At 41.9% G+C, this 13,728-nt stretch overlaps 1 long non-coding RNA gene across 1 annotated transcript; it reads right to left on the minus strand.

The window, feature by feature from the left end:
- Positions 1 to 301: 301 nt before the first annotated feature.
- LOC143497829 (uncharacterized) lies at positions 302 to 13,372 on the minus strand. The gene is made up of 4 exons (XR_013125894.1): positions 13,282 to 13,372; positions 1,914 to 1,981; positions 1,560 to 1,589; positions 302 to 1,039 (listed from the first exon to the last, which is right to left on the minus strand). It is a non-coding gene; the product is annotated as an uncharacterized LOC143497829 (long non-coding RNA).
- Positions 13,373 to 13,728: the final 356 nt, after the last annotated feature.

A 13,728-nucleotide genomic window follows, 5' to 3' on the forward strand; every position in this document is an offset into this window, starting at 1 on the left:
GTTCTTCTGACTTTTATAGACAACACTCCGCCATGTAAACCTTAGTCTCAATAGGGCCCTGCACAATAAACATTCTGTTTTTGGTTTGGACTGGGGTTCTGGATCAATCTGTTAGGTTTTCTTCTAATCACCGGGTATCTGCGGAGTGAAAGAGAGGAAAGGCTGACAAAAAAACGACTCAAACGCCATCATGGAAATGTTGGCAAACTCTCCAACCTTAAACAAATGTTGTTTTTATGTGGTATTTAAGCACAATTTTTATACACACTGTCAGACCATGATGGCCTCTTACAGAGGAGGGTTTACCAGAGGGTAAAGGCTTGCTAGCTACAACTCTGTGCTTTTCAGTGCAAGTAATACTTGTTTTACAGGCATAGTGGGCAATTTAATGGGACCAGCTGAATTTTGTGGCATTGATATCGAGTCTGTATTCCAATTAAAAGTCTTAACAACACTCTAGGATGGAGGAAACTAATATAATCTATCAATTGGAAGGAAAACAATAAACCACAAAGTTGATTTTAGTGATTCCAGCAAGCTTTTCAAAAGAATATAAGGTACTGGCAGTCCTGTGATGGCTAACTGCTGGCTAACACAGAGCACCACGCAACGCAAGTCTGAAAGTAACCGCACAACTTGTCCTCAGTGTGACCATTAAGGAGACACACTGTGCATAACACACAGCATTCAGTACACCGCACATATGCAGATTCACTGGCAGCCTCAACAGAAAATAAGCCCATGTCACATGTAAGCACATTAGATCCTCGGGGAGCTTTTGGAAGCTTCTAGAATAACTCCATGCATTGTTTTCTCTACAGATTAGCTTTTTTTTTATCATTCTTTGTCATAAACAAGACCAAACCCGCATATTTATGTGCACTAAAGATTTTGATCACAAACGTCTTTGGTATCACAGGCGTTTGGAAGAAGGAGGAGGCCAAGTCTTCTCCGACTGTCCTGCGTTAACATCTGGAGGTGAGCCAGTTGTTGTGTGCTCTGCACTGAAATAAATGCGCCAGCCCCCGAGGAGCCAAACCTAAAATAATACACATGTGTTTGATATTCAGTTTGTTATAGAAGGCAGAAAAAAGGATCCATATTTTAAGTGTGGGAATGTAAAGACATGGATAAAAAAAAAAAATCCCTTAACTTTTTTCCCCCCAACTATGAGACAGCTACATTCTGCAAATCTTCGTTATTCACCTCGTACAGTCACGTAGTGCAATTTTGAACTGAGTAACTTATCTTAGTTCCTAGATAATACCCCGTACACTAACTGCTGATTTACTATTGTTTTCTCCATTAATGAAATGCAATTTGAGACAGATAACCTCTGGGGACCTCGTTTAGCAGAGGTGAATTGACCACAGAGTAATTGTACATTTATCACTGACTTCTTTGATACGACTAAGGTCTGTCAGTTTTAATATCGGACATCATTGTCCTTGTCTGATAGGCACGAATGGTTCTTTATTTATGAGCTAAATGACTTGGCTTGTCAATGAATGAAATGAAATTGTGAAATTACATTGATTTCATCTGTTCTTATTACCTACCATTCAGAAGACATCTAATAGAGGGCAGATCTGGAAAAAAAAGATGAATAGAAATTATTATGCATAATGATTTGTTTCATCTCAACATGCCTCATAATGTAACATGATTCATAATATAGTGTTGTTCACATCAACTCCTGTGAAAATAATAAGACAAAGATTTATCCATAAATGTGGCTAATTATAGAAAAAGGATTAGGATGGTTTCAAAACTTTGAACATTTTATTTATTGTTGTTACTTTTTCCTTTGATTGTTATATTCCTGTCTAATCTCTGTCTAAAGAATTTGCAATTGGAAATATTAAGGATGTTGACTGAAGGGCTTTAAATTCACTGAATTTAATGGTCCTTACAATTCCAAAGTAATTCCTAGCTGTGGCTGGATCACTGCGGCTGCCTCTGGGAATTGTAGTCCAAGCACCTAAATGCACAGAACAATTGAAGAGCATGAGCTTAGGTGACAAGATCACATTTGAACTCAGGCTCTCTTGGATATTTAGGGGCAATGAGCCAGCCGCACACGGATGGAGGGGCACTTGTGCACATTTCTGCAGGGCCTGTGGAAGGGAGGAGTGCGGTCTGTAGTGAATAGCTCTCTGGTACAGCGCTCGCACGAGCGTCCAGGGTGAACCTCAAGGAGCCATCTGAAGTGCTTTGATAAAGTGCTTTTGAGAGAAAATGAACTCCCTTGTGGATTTAATGACATCAAAGAGTGAGTTGGCATCATAATGAATTCCAACTAAAACTCGTGGAAAAGGAGAGAGAGGCACAGAGAGAGAGAGGGGGGGGCAGAGAGAGAGAGGAAGGCAGAAAGAGAGAGAGAGAGAGAGAGAGAGAAAGGGGGGCGAAATTCAGCTATGATTATCACAGCCTTTTGTTTGACATTCAAAAGGCTGAGTGGGGCAACAGAGGATTTAAAAAAAGACACTTGTCCTTTCTCAAACTCAAACCGGCACACAGAGAAAAGAAGAAAAAAAAACAGCCGTTTGAGGATTTGAGGATAGTGTGTTGATAGATACAGACTGACACAACTCCCAGCCCCAAAAACGTTTTGGGCCATCAGACATAGTGTGTATTAGTGTGAAGGGTATAAAGGGTGAGCTGCCCTGAGACCTCCGTGGGGCCTGTATCTGCTATGAAAAAGGCAAAACAGCACAAATAAATCCCATGATGCACTATTATATATGGTCATCAATAGACTTGTTAAAGGACATTGTGAGTACAGTCTGCACTTATTGACTCCGCACCCTCCAGACATGTCAAGCACATTTTTTTTTTCTTTTCTTTATCATTGTTGAAACTTTCATTTATTTGCCCTGAACTGCAGCCTCCGTCACCAGTGTCACGACGGCAGGATCTTTGTGTCGGTCCGCCTCTTCTCCACCACAGTGTTGACGCAGGGCTGTGCAGATTCGCATTTCTTCCAAGCAAACTGCAACAGCAATAAGACTCGTCGAGAGAGCCTGCTGACGGCCTGGCATCTGAAACCCACCACAGCCGGGCTGAGATCACCCGGCAAGGCACATAATTCCAGAAACTTCCGTGCCAAATTAAATAAATAGCGCGCGTTTCCAGGGCAGAGGAATCCCACGTCACCTCATGACAGTTGCATGTAAATGGCTCAGGAATGACTACATGGTTATTTCCATGTGATACAGCTGGGCTGGGACGGACCCGGCCATGTTCCTGCCTGTTCTTTTTCACCGGAACCTGGAGGGTTTCTTCTCCTGTAAGAGAGATTCACTAGGTTGGCGGTTTATGGACAGCTGTCCATCCGCTGATGCCAGGAGACACAAACAAAACACTGCAATGCTTTGAGCTGAGTACATAATGTTATACACCCTCTAGTAGCTCTTCACATGGGGTGACGCTAACTGCTCGAAATGTGTTCCTGAGTCATTCTGTTTGTAATATATAGTAAGAGCTTCCCACCATGTTTCACTAGTGATACATCAAAGTGTCTGTCATGAAGGTGTTGTGATTTAGAGAGAAAAATAAAAATAAAAAAACTGAAGAAATAAAAGAGAACACTCAGAATTCATGGGTGTGGTAATACATAATACCTTAGTGAATCAGAGTGCTGAGGTAATCGGGTGGGGATAATAACCTCTAAATGGGAAAAGCCACATAACTGGCTTTCAACAGCTCCAACAGTTTTTGAAGGTGTCAAAGGATATGTGCATTTTTGACTGGAGAAGTAGACCTTCGGATCCATGTTTGGTTATTATGACCTTATGAAGATGGTCTGCATTGTTCAGACATTTTCTTTGTCAGCTTCAGTGTCAGTGGTATTAAATGACTCAATAATTGGTGCTAATCTATCAGTCACACATCAGCAGAAATCAGGTTAGTCCTGAGCTTCTGTGTAACAAGTCTATTTTAACACAAGAAGAAATGCTAAGGACGTTCTTCAGCAAAGAAGTTCAATACCACGCAGTCCAATAGATTTTACCTTTCTTAAATAGCAAAAAAAATAAAAATTCATGTGTCAGTGATGTTGACATTTTATTGTAATCAGGAGCCTGTTGTTTTCCCCACTATCACATAATGGAGGAGTATATGTCAATGTTAGAAAAGTTACAAAAGCAGGACATGGCAGTAATACGTCTGAGGGGTTAAAATACAGCTAATTAATTCTAGTAGCATTAAAATAGAACAGCTAACACAAGGAGTCATTTCTTTCCAAAATCTGCCCATTTCGTAGAACTGTGCTGTCAAGAACTTTCAAGGCTGCTCTTCATTGGCAGCGCTCTACCTGACCAACACCCAACATGTCCCTCTACATATCCAATATGTGTCCAGCGCTCTACCTGACCAACACCCCACGGGTCCCCCTACATATCCAACATGTGTCCAGCGCTCTACCTGTCCAACACAAAACGTGTCCCTCTACATATCCAACATGTGTCCAGCGCTCTTATACCTAATAGACATTAAAGCATTTTCAAAATCTGTGACCTGGTGTTTTGTAGATTTAGCGATGTGCACACTACACAAACAACTGTGGATCCCCTGATCTCATCTGCAATGCCATCATGTATTTACCCTGAACACCAGCCTCACTCACCAGTATCATCACTGCGGGACTTTTGTCTTCTGGTTTGGAACCACAGGACTGTGCAGATTCGCATTTTTGGACAAAATTTGTGATGTTGTTTTGTGGGTCTAGCATTGCGCACACAACACAAACAACTGCAGAAGCTCCCACAGTAAATGATCATGTGATGAAGCATGATCCAAATCTCATTCACAGTGCCAATAATTTGCGATTTTTAAATCTGAGCCAAAATGATGTGGTCTGCACATAGCATTAGGCTAATCATTCTTCTCCCTGTTCTGAGCTCAGGTTCATATCACTGTACTCAAGAACACATGTTTCTTATCTCTAATTAAATGGTAGATGAGGTCCTACGTGAGCTCGGCCAGAGTGGCCAGACCGTGGGATTCACCTGCAAATGTAATCGAAGGACAGGAGACCAGACATTTTAGTATGCAAATAGGATCTTCACTGGAACGTCATGAAACACAGCATTGTGCCTGACATACTGTGTCTTATTTATTTTGGAAATGCCTGAATTCATTCATACCTGCCGAATTACTACAGATGGTACCCAAGGAGTAGCTGATCTTATTGTGATCTTCAGTGACTTCACTGATTTCATGTGCAAGGTACTGCCATATTCCACCAGAGAAAGAGAATTCAAAAGGACTACACACACTGCACACACACTGCACAATTCAAAAGGACTACACACACACTGCACAATTCAAAAGGACTACACACACTGCACACACACTGCACAATTCAAACGGACTACACACACACTGCACACACACTGCACAATTCAAAAGGACTACACACACACTGCACACACACTGCACAATTCAAAAGGACTACACACACACTGCACAATTCAAAAGGACTACACACACTGCACACACACTGCACAATTCAAAAGGACTACACACACTGCACAATTCAAAGGACTACACACACACTGCACACACACTGCACAATTCAAAAAGACTACACACACTGCACAATTCAAAAGGACTACACACACTGCACACACACTGCACAATTCAAAAGGACTACACACACACTGCACAATTCAAAAGGACTACACACACTGCGCAATTCAAAAGGACTACACACACTGCACACACACTGCACAATTCAAAAGGACTACACACACTGCACACACACTGCACAATTCAAAGGACTACACACACTGCACACACACTGCACAATTCAAAAGGACCACACACACTTCACACACACTGCACAATTCAAAAGGAGTACACACACTGCACACACACTGCACAATTCAAAAGGACTACACACACTGCACACACACTGCACAATTCAAAAGGACCACACACACTGCACACACACTGCACAATTCAAAAGGACTACACACACTGCACAATTCAAAATGACTACACACACTGCACACACACTGCACAATTCAAAGGACTACACACACTACACACACACTGCACAATTCAAAAGGACTACACACACTGCACAATTCAAAAGGACTACACACACACTGCACGCACACTGCACAATTCAAAAGGACTACACACACACTGCACACACACTGCACAATTCAAAAGGACTACACACACACTGCACAATTCAAAAGGACTACACACACTGCACACACACTGCACAATTCAAACGGACTACACACACACTGCACACACACTGCACAATTCAAAAGGACTACACACACACTGCACACACACTGCACAATTCAAAAGGACTACACACACACTGCACAATTCAAAAGGACTACACACACTGCACACACACTGCACAATTCAAAAGGACTACACACACTGCACAATTCAAAGGACTACACACACACTGCACACACACTGCACAATTCAAAAAGACTACACACACTGCACAATTCAAAAGGACTACACACACTGCACACACACTGCACAATTCAAAAGGACTACACACACACTGCACAATTCAAAAGGACTACACACACTGCGCAATTCAAAAGGACTACACACACTGCACACACACTGCACAATTCAAAAGGACTACACACACTGCACACACACTGCACAATTCAAAGGACTACACACACTGCACACACACTGCACAATTCAAAAGGACCACACACACTTCACACACACTGCACAATTCAAAAGGAGTACACACACTGCACACACACTGCACAATTCAAAAGGACTACACACACTGCACACACACTGCACAATTCAAAAGGACCACACACACTGCACACACACTGCACAATTCAAAAGGACTACACACACTGCACAATTCAAAATGACTACACACACTGCACACACACTGCACAATTCAAAGGACTACACACACTACACACACACTGCACAATTCAAAAGGACTACACACACTGCACAATTCAAAAGGACTACACACACACTGCACGCACACTGCACAATTCAAAAGGACTACACACACACTGCACACACACTGCACAATTCAAAAGGACTACACACACTACACATTTGTCACCTCCACATGGCATTACAACCTCCTTTCATTCTGCTGTAGCCAGAACAGGAAATGATATAATTGTTGCATTTTTTCCCATGCCCACTTGCCCGACGAATGACCCTTCCATCCAAGTGCTGGGAATGTCCAACATGAGCACTAAGTGATGGGGGGGGGGGGGGGGGGGTCGTGACCTTTACAGTGTATACATGTGTCTGTGAGAGGGAATCTGTGGGAAAAGTCATTTATGAGGAATAGTAGCTGAAAATAGCATTTCAGGAAGTCTGTTCAACTGACTAGTATGTAGTGTTTAACAGCTGAAGTGAGCTTATCAATTTGTTTCATAGCACTGGAAATGACACTGGGAATCAGTGTGGACTGATTCATATTTGCATCAGGAAGCTCCTGTGATCTTAACGTATTTGCTATTTGTCAGTGCTCAATGACCTCATCACAGTCTATAGCTAAACTCATAAAGCTAATTTCCCATAATGCACAGGGCTCCGTGCCTCCCTGTTACTACCTAGTGTAATAGGGATGGGTCACGCAGGAGAGGCCCGACCCTAACAGGGCACTGCATTGTAGGCGTCTAATGAAGGACAATGACATCATGCAGCTTCAGCACTCTGAGGTCATATGAAAACGCCCACGTTTCCTATGAGGAGGTGATGGAAGATATTAGGTGTCTCTGGCACTCCTGGTTTCTCTACCTCGAATTCGAACCTCGACAATATTGAGAAGAAGACCAAAACATGACGCAAGCAGCCGTGGCCGTAAGGTCCGGGTTTTTCCATCGCTTCATGGGGAACGGTAGTTTGGTAGCAACCATTAAGGTTCAAAGCCCCTACGTTTTGATAAGAAGTTCCATAATTACTCTGTATGAATGAATCCAAATGTGAATTGGATTGCACCATGTTTATAATTCTCCTTGGCTGCCGTGTCCATATATTACGTGATAGAATTTTACCCTAATCTAGATTAGGCGCCATCAGCTCTATTTTCAACTTCCGTCAGTCCCACCTAGACTTAATTGGCTTCATTTTCCCTGTACGCCCTAGTGAAACCCTAGTGCACTAATTGGCTAAAGTGGGCAGTTCATATAAGGGTGATTCCTTTCCTGTCCCATTGAAGAAGTCGATACACAAAAGCTCTGGCTAAACACTGCACACATGCAGAGACACATCTACTAAATGCACACACACACACACACACCCACACACACACACACACATATCTAACACTACATAAGTGAACACACCCACCCTCCATTCTCAGAAAATAGCATGATCTACTGTGTTTTAGTGCCATGGTAGATGTAACAGTGCGGCTATTGTATTCACTGCTCTGTTGAATACAGATTTTTTTTCTTACTAACATCTAATGTAATCAAGGTGTCATTAAATAAACCTACCTGCACACATGAATCAAATATATATAATCACATGAACATGTTTTTTTTAATAACGTGGCACAAAGACTGTTTACAATTGACATCTGTCTGCTTGGGAACATACAGTGTGAAATCATTTCACACTCTTGGACATACTGTCCACTTGAAACCAATCTAATCTCCAATTTTAATATAGGCTACCAATAAATTAATTTTGTGTTGCAACATTCGCCATGAAACATCTAAAAATACAGTCCCAGCTGTCAGTTGTCTTAATGTGCATATTTTGTTCTCTTGTGCTTCTTTGTTTCTCTGCGGTATTGTAGCCCTGTGGAGACTGAAATCAGATCATGTTCTCGTCGGTCACTGCACTGCAGTTGTTCCTCCCTTTAGTGACCAGTGCAGGGTGGATGTGGTCTACTCGTGAGCAGCAGTCTGGGGTCATTTTAGACTGGGGCTATCGGGGTGGCCTAGGGCGCAGAGTTACTCTATATTGGCAACGATTCCTTCGTTTCAGATTTCCCAACTACTCTTTAGCTTTTGCAAAATACAATTTCATTATTCTCTGTAAACATTTTTTTCGTACCTCTTATTTTTTAATACGGTCACATCAGCTGCAGAGGTGTGTGATTACGCCTCCTGGACTGATCTGAGCCTCATGAACGCCAGCTGCGTCTCCACTCGCCAAGACTTCATGTTCAACGTGCTGAAATCTATCGGCGCCATCGCCCCTTACGCTGAATGCTCGTATTAACGCCGATTGTTTTTTATCACACTGATACTAATTAAACTGAATTGGCGCTTAATTTAGCCACTGTGCTCAAGTGATGTTTTCTGCGCTTGTGCGCAGCACCAGCGGACGTTTGGAGACGCGCTGTGCGCGGGGGTGAAGGCGCGCCGGCCGGGGACTCAGAGCGGGATTAGACGAGGACAATGGCGCGTCCACAGTGGTCTTGTGTCGGCGTTATCAGCAGGATGCCAGTGAAACGGGGGATACCGTGGCATTATAGTCCTGCACCAATGCTTTGGAAGCACTAATGCCAGCCTCAAAAGAAAAACCTAAGCCGAGATCTACCCAAGCTTTGGAGGCCTTGGCGTTTGTAAAGTCATGTATCTTGTGAGAGCCAGTTAAGAGGATGAAAGAATAAATAAGGTGATGCGAGTCATCAATGGCTAACAACGACTTTAAACGCACTTGGTGTTTGATTAATAACGCTAGTGTTCATCATAATGGGGTTTTTTCCCCCAAATAGTTTTGCGACATATGAATAAGTGTTTCCTTTTTACAATCTTCCGCTTGATTACAGAAAATACTTCCTATTCTAATTCAGCAACCCATCTGGACAAGTACAAGGTAAACATACAACTGACTCCCTACTCAAAAAAAAATCTGCTTAAGGCACCTGCAAAAACAGACACTGACTAGTAATGCATGGACTAGTTGAGATATTAACCCCTCTGCTAATCATCATTTAAATGCTCGTGTGCTTTGCAACAAGTATTCTAGAAGTCAGTCTGGGCGGAATTAAGCATCTGTTGTATGTACTGAAGTGTCCACTGCTACTCTTTCCTCTCCACATCTGCCTCCATTAAAACCCAGGCCCAATGCTAATTTAGTGACCTGCGAAGCCCCAGAAGCCATCTCTTCTGAAGCACACCTGTGGCACCCGCACAAAATAATGGGATCAGGGCTATTAGGCAGCAATTAGAGATTATTTAAACCTCAAGTATTGCTAGATCGTATTACCAGAGTCTACCAGCGCTGAGCTGAGTTCACAAGTGCAAGAGCCCCAGATTTCCCAGACCAAGAGGGAATCCTTTTAATTGCCCTTGGTGGGTTTTTTTCTTCAAAATGTTAGCAATGGCCAAGGAACTGGCAGCATCCCGTGATTATGCTGATATTTATTACAAACCAGTTTTTATATTAGCAATTGTCTGTAGGCCTACATGTATTTCTCTTTATTTATTTATTTTTCTCTCCCTCTCTAAAATATCTGTATCTTTGTATAATAACATGCCATTACAGTAGTAATACACATTAAAAGCTAGCATCATAGTGTGTATTTATGAATACTTAGCTACATGCATTTAATCATTATGGAGCTCTCTGTGATGCTAGTTAACTGCTCGTGACATGCCAGACAGTAACTGTGGCTTGCTCACGACGTTTGTCAAATAAATATCCTTATAAACACTTTCAAAGATATTACAGCTCAAGAATCTTAGTTGAGACTGGCTTGCCAAGAATTTACAGCAGGTTTGACAAGAATAAATCAAGGTGATAAATTAAGGTTAAGAGTTTTGCAAATTGTGTTAGACAAATGTGTTAGACAGAAGGGTAGTGTAGACTCTTGAGTTTGTCGGTTTTTAGTTGCTTTAGAGTAAAATGTAAACTTAATATGAAGTCATATAAGTACAATCCATTTAAGCAACTTGTAAAACTGATATTAGCTTATATTAATAGGGAAACATGCCCACCTGGCTCCCTCTAGTGGCCAACGACCAAGCTGCCGCATTTCTTTGTATTCCTTTTTGAGTGCGCTAAGAACTCTGTGATCAGAGAGGTTTTTTTTGTGTGTTTGTTTGTTTAGATTTCCAAAACCTCTTTATAAACTTTTTTTTTTTTTTAGAAACGTATTCTTTCAAGTTCTTGTCATAACAATTTCATGAAAGAGCAAAATTCTTTGTTCACAGATCTACCAGAAAAAACTCACTTCTGTATTTGCAATTATTAAATATAATAATTCTGAGAGCCAACCATTGCAATAGTATAGGCTACTAGAAAGCAAATAAACGGAGCTTTGGATTCATGTTTGAAATTTGTCCACAAGGTGGCAGCAAAATCTTTATAATATTGAACACATACAGTGGCATGTGCAATATCTTTTAAAAGATAAAGCCAAGTTCTACACACCTTTTTTATTTTAATAAAAAGATAAATTTCCTCCTTGTTCTTGCAGGAAATATTGTGAATTTAGAAAATACATCACATGGAGCACAACCTCATTCACTGTAGACCAAAACACATTCAAACGTGAACATGCTTGCATGCGGTGTGTGTGTCAGTAAGTGAATGTTGGATGAAGAGGGTTCTCAATGTCTGTTCTTGCGAAACAACGCTCCTGTGATCCTGAGATTAACAACTCAAACAGTGCAGAAAGGTCAAACAGAGTGTCTCATTTGCAATCCTTAAATCTAAATTGCAATACCCTACTTTCAGTTTGCCCACGTTTTTACTGATGACTAATTTAACATTTTAACATCCCATATGTTAAAAACACATGAAAAATGTGCACATATACTGTATAAAATTCTGCTGGACCCATCAGGAATACCACCGAGCTGAAGAACTTCCATCACTTCACTTAAACCTACAGCGAAAGACAAGGCACGGCCTCGAGCCGGTTAGAAGTGCTCCTGGGAAAAGCTTTGGCTTTTTAATCTGATCCCAGACCAGTCTATCCCAGTCTAATTCAAACGGTAACAGCATGAAGAACAAACCCACAAACCCTATCTGGAAGTCGCTTCTTTTGTCTCACCATAATTCAGTTTTAACACAGAAAATAAGGCCACTATTACCACCCGATGATGTAACGCATGATGCAACCACATGCAAGCTTTGACCAGCTTCTATTAAAAGGCTGAGAGAGATTTGCTGGAAACCATGCCAATAGAGGAGAATGCGTCTTATATAACCACACATTAAGGTGAACAATGCTTCCTTTTTCCCCCCAGTATGATTGATTTCTGGTCAGGGTTTTTCCCCTCCGTGTTAAACTCCAGGCTCTTAGCAGGCGTAGCGAACATGGACCAAAGGAATCCAGACATTACCCAGAAGCCCAAGGGTGTGTGTGAGGTTAGTATACAGGTAAATATTGTTTATTGACCAGTACTTCACTTTACAAGGACCATGATACAAATAGACACGTCTCCTTTGCTTTTGAAGAGCCTGTGGATTGTGATGGTGAAAACCTCCGAGCCTGTTTACCAAAAACACTTTGATGTATATATATTTTAATTACAGGGAATCAAACATCACTCCTGGCCTCACTGAAACATGTTGTACAGGACCTTCAGGAATATTTGACCCCAAATATAAGTGAGCAAAAAGCTAATAAAGCCTCTCTGGTACTCGGCTCACAGACCATTGGAAGCGCATTTCTAGTGTTCAACCTCTCCTTCCCAAAACTCAGCCCACACAAGGAATCCTTTCCCAGTAGTCCCAGGGCTCCCAGCTTCAGAACTGCTGTGGGCCATCGTTATTATCCCCCCCCCCCCTTCCACCTCCATCACTGAGCAGTTTGTGACCACTGGCCAGTTGCTGACAGGATGTTTTTGGTAGATAACCAACTCACGAGAGAGAAGGGACATCACTGATCTGGACGCGGTGACAGCCGAGAGTCCAGCAGGCTACACTGATCCTGTTATTGTAATATTGTGGACTCAGGGGTGGTAGAGGCTGGACACAACTGAGTTATTATAAAGACACCAAGACCATCACAAGTAGGCAAACCAAACAAGACTAGACTAAAGACAACAACCGAGTACGACTTGCACAAACTAGAGAGACTTCAATGGACGACCAGGACACATCAAACATACAGACACACCAATCCAGACAAGACCAACATGCAAACTCACAAATCACAGGTGACGGGACAAAACAAGCAACGAACGAGCCAGGTAACGTTGACTAGACAGAACAACAGACCAACTACACACCAAAACACTAACAATACAAGTACAAACACTTAATGTAGAGACCAGAAACAACAAACAACCAGGGCTGCATGACCAGCAAATATACAGTGAAGACATGGACTACAATTACCTGTGGGGTCAGGGAGTCAAACCAGGTGCAGGTGAAACGAGGAGGCGGGTGACCAGGATGGGGCGTGAAGGCAGACACAACAAGAAAATTCAAAATAAAAGCACACAAAACGGAAACCTCGGAACAAAATCAAATCAAGAGGTATTTCGGGGGGGTGACGAAGAGGGGGTGATTATGACAGTTACATTCTTTTCTTGCTTTTCTTTCCTGACACAATTTGTTTTCCAAAATACAGCTTCACTGTGTGAATCTTTAATTGGTTTTCTCCCCTTTACTTACACTCACTGAAATGCATTTTCCAGATGAACTCAACTGGGAATCTTTACTTTCACCTCCATGTAGCAGGACATTCTCTGTCTTGTTCTCTAAAGCCCCGTTTATTTAAACAGTGATGTGATATTAACACTGAAATCAGTACAAATCCATTAATTTGAACATAGAAAAAAG

The sequence above is a fragment of the Brachyhypopomus gauderio genome, unplaced genomic scaffold, assembly GCF_052324685.1.
Source record: "Brachyhypopomus gauderio isolate BG-103 unplaced genomic scaffold, BGAUD_0.2 sc112, whole genome shotgun sequence".
Classification (NCBI taxonomy): domain Eukaryota; kingdom Metazoa; phylum Chordata; class Actinopteri; order Gymnotiformes; family Hypopomidae; genus Brachyhypopomus; species Brachyhypopomus gauderio.